Raw genomic sequence first — 3,929 nt, 5'->3', positions numbered from 1 at the left:
TCTGAGGCACGCCGTAGTGGAGGACTCCGGAAATTTTGACCCCCTGGGGTTCCTTAACGTTCACCTAAATCTAAGTACACGGTGTTTCAGCACCGTGTTTAGCGGGAACTCCGGCTTTCCTCTATGGCGCTACAGCGCCAAGATGAAGGAATTTTGAATGAGAACGGTTGTATAAAGGACATGGTTAGAGCGGACCGAGCAGGATGAAAAATTTATCTCAGCTCCTGTACTGTGGAGGAAAACTACCTAAACAAATGGCATGACTAGGAAAAAATTTGTTATTGATTAAACTTGGTCTCCTCTTCCTCTTCGTCTCGAGAGCAAATAATTGGCACGTATCTGCGAAGGCTGCCTGTAAGCCATACCCCTCAAAACAACGATTTCCTTCGGGGAATATTTCGCCCTCTATCTATTTCAATGGATCATATTAAGGGACACTCTTTATCACTCCTACGGTATCACTGTTTATGAGCGTGTACCAGCATGTTCGGCATGTCCGCGTGGCCTAATGGATAAGGCGCCTGATTCCGGATCAGGAGATTGCAGGTTCGAGTCCTGTCGCGGACGTCGAGGGTTTTTTTTTTCTTGCTGCATGACAAAGCATTGCATTTATGGAACGCCTGTGGTTGCTAGACGTGGGGCCGAGGGAATTAAGCGCATTATTAGGCATCAGGTAACCACCCGAATTAATTAAGCGCATTATTTGGCATCAGGTAAACACAAGATTTAGTCCTGTCACGGATTTTGTGTTTGGAAGATTTTTTTTTGTTGGACTGGTGCGGCATTAATTTTCATGCAACGTGCACAATCTGCTGCTACATGTCCGCTTGTCTTCATGGGATGCCCCTTCAGACCACGGTCATGCTCCGAGGTGGATGACATAAGCTACATCGGAGTTGTTTCAGCGGTCTAGCAGGGTCGTGTTGCCAATATATTTTCATGGTGGCCAATCAGGATATTAATTACTAATGCCTTAGTTGCCAGCATGTGCGATGTTGTTGAATAGATTCTTTATTTTATTTTTCTGATAGTGCACATACGCGGGCTAGCTTATCGTGTTGAAATTTTCAACGGTGCATTACCCATCTTTTGGGTCTGCTGAGTTATGCGTACAGGCGTTCTTTTTTCTTCTCATTCAGTAAAAAAGGAGTAAAATTAGGAGAAAGGTTACGGCTCAGTAAGCTTAACGTGTTCGTGCGTTTCCTACCCGCAGTCAGGACAAGGCTCGCGCTGTCACTATAATATGTATCACGTAACCGAATGTACACATTAGTCCATGGCTATTTAAATAAACGACGACGCTTCCTTTTTTTAGTTTGTCCTTCTGACGGGTACTAGATAAATGTGCCTACACACCGTTACAGGAGTTTTGTTTAGGCAATCTGCCCACCTACATTGATATTGACACATGTACTTAACTTTATCGGGCGACCACGTTTTTTTTTTTTTTATTGCGATAAGGCTTGCCCTTAAGGCATAATTCTTGGACTGTATATGTGTATTATATGTGTGCTGTGAGGCCTGTGTTGCGTATGAATTGGAGCATTGTTTTGTGGAATCTATTGTCATGTATCCAGCGGTCATAGCTGGTTGTCACACTGTAGCGGAGGCCGGCTTCCAGTAGGAGACGCGAGCGTTCCGATTGTAAACCCGTACATGTCCATATTAGGTGGTATTCATCTGATTCCACCACAGGAACGGAGCAGTATGGACACGTAGCACCCAGTGGTAAATGCGACCAGTCCCACCTTGAGACAACTGCCGGTGTAAGGGCCACCCCGGCCCGAAGCCTCCTAAGCACAACTTCCTCCGCCCTAGTAAGGTGAAGGGGGAGGGAGCAGACACACGGTGGGATAAGAGCGCGTGTGTCCTGCCGGAGAACATTTTTACGGGCTCGCAGCGAGTTACGGGGTTGGGGTGGGAGGGGAATAGGTGGAGGATCAGGATTAGGAGGGCAGTGTGCCTGCTGGTCAGCAGCAATGTTGTGAGGGTTCGCTGAATGGTCTTGAATTCAGTGTACCTTGACGCAAGTAGATGTCTTACTATTCATAGTGTGTATTGTCTCGCAGATTTCCATCGCCTTATCAACCTTCTTGAGTTTCTGGATAGCCGCTAAAGAATCAGTGAAGATATCTAGTTGCTTGATGGTAGGCAGCTTAGATGTCGCATCTTGCACAGCGTCGTGGATGGCTTGAAGTTCCATTACTAGAGCGCTGGCTTCTGTAGATAAATAGCGCTGGTGGCCGCTGATGAAATTATGCGTAGTACTCAGGAATGATGTCCTTCCGCCGTCTGGGAGAATGGCAGCATGCGTATAGACTTGGCAGGTGTTAACGCATGATGCATCGACGATATTGTGTTCGTCAATAATACCTGTTGTATCGCGGCGTCGTAACCTCGTTGGCTTATTAGTTGTGATGCTGGTGAATTTCCAGGGAGGCATTGGATAGGGCTGATTGTCAATCCGAGAGCCGCGGTGAAAATGAGCATGCAACGCAGCGACAGCCGGAATAAGTTGCTTTTTTATTTCACGTGCTTTTTCACGTTGCAAAATGAGCTCTGCAATTGTGTTGAGCTGGGCATGTTCCTGTAAGGTTGGTATCGGAGTGATGCGGGGCAGTGCTGTGATTGTGCGCATAGCATCACGATTAATCGTCTCCAACTGTGCCAGCTGTGCCAAAGTCAGCCGTTGAAATTGAGCTTGATATAAAATCCGTGGCTGCAAGACTGCACGCACCAACCGTCGAGCTACGTCAGTACGAGCTCCAGCTGCTTTTGCTGCAATGCGACGAATAAGGTGAAGTGTTTTTGACGAACTCTGTCTGGTTTTACGAAGCCAGTGTGCACCACTGCCGGATTGGTGAATATCGAGACCCAGTATGCGGACCTCAGAAGCCTCAGGGATTGTCACTGTGCCGAGTCTAAATGTAAAGGGGTGCTGCGTGATTCTTGTGCGTCCTTTCTTGTTGGCCACCACAACATAGCTTGATTTTTGGGCGGAAATGTCCAATCCTGCTTTCCGAGCGTAGTTGTTCAGCACATCAAGGGCTTCTTGAAGCTGTTGAGCTTGTCTAGAGATATCTTTATGCACGGACCACAAAGTGACGTCATCCGCATAGATTAAGAACCTCACATCTGGAATCCGATGTAGTTGCCAGGCTAGAGGTATTTGAGCAACGTTGAAGAGAAGAGGAGCCAGAACCGAACCTTGTGGGACTCCTCTGTTCGATGTAAAGTATCCTTCTTGCCTTCCATCTACTCTAATCGCAAATGTGAGATTCTGAAGGAATGAGTAGATGAATCTTATCACCCGCGGTGGAAGTCCCAGGTCGATGAGGTTGGATATAATGATTTCATGGTCTATATTGTCATAAGCTTTCGTTATGTCTGTTGCTACTACCGTGCGTACAGCGTGACTGTGTGGAGAAACCTGTAAAACATCGTCTGATAACATAGAAAGTCCGTCTTCAGTTCCCAAGTAAGAACGGAATCCAATTTGAGCAGGATGATATTTATCGTGGCGTTCAAGCCACCAGGAAACTCGTGTGGCCAGCATCTTTTCAGCGAGTTTGCAGACAGTGGAGGTTAGTGAAATTGGGCGTAAAGACTGCAGGCTATTTGGAGACTTTCCTGGTTTCGGAATCGCAACAACAATTGAATGCTTCCAATCAGGTGGAACGTTTCCAGTCTCCCATACTTTATTAATAGCCTGAAGAAGTGCGTCGAGAGCTGCTCCTTCCATGTTCTTGAAAACCTCATAAGGAATACCATCGGGACCAGGTGTTGTTCGTTGCTTCGAAGTTTCAATCGCCGCTATTAGTTCGGCCATGCTGAAAGGGCTGGATATTTCGGATTTGGACTCATCAATTTCGGGGCAGTTTATAGGTGACGCTTGATCGTATTTCGGGAAAAACGCTCTAGCAGCGTGT

At 46.8% G+C, this 3,929-nt stretch overlaps 1 non-coding gene across 1 annotated transcript; it reads left to right on the top strand.

The window, feature by feature from the left end:
- The first annotated feature begins 494 nt into the window (after nucleotides 1-494).
- On the top strand, nucleotides 495-567 carry TRNAR-CCG (transfer RNA arginine (anticodon CCG)). The gene has a single exon. It is a non-coding gene; the product is annotated as a tRNA-Arg (tRNA).
- Nucleotides 568-3,929: the final 3,362 nt, after the last annotated feature.

This window comes from Dermacentor variabilis, chromosome 1 (assembly GCF_050947875.1).
Source record: "Dermacentor variabilis isolate Ectoservices chromosome 1, ASM5094787v1, whole genome shotgun sequence".
NCBI lineage: Eukaryota > Metazoa > Arthropoda > Arachnida > Ixodida > Ixodidae > Dermacentor > Dermacentor variabilis.
Note: the sequence above shows the minus strand (reverse complement) of the source record. Positions and strands in the feature narration are given on the sequence as shown.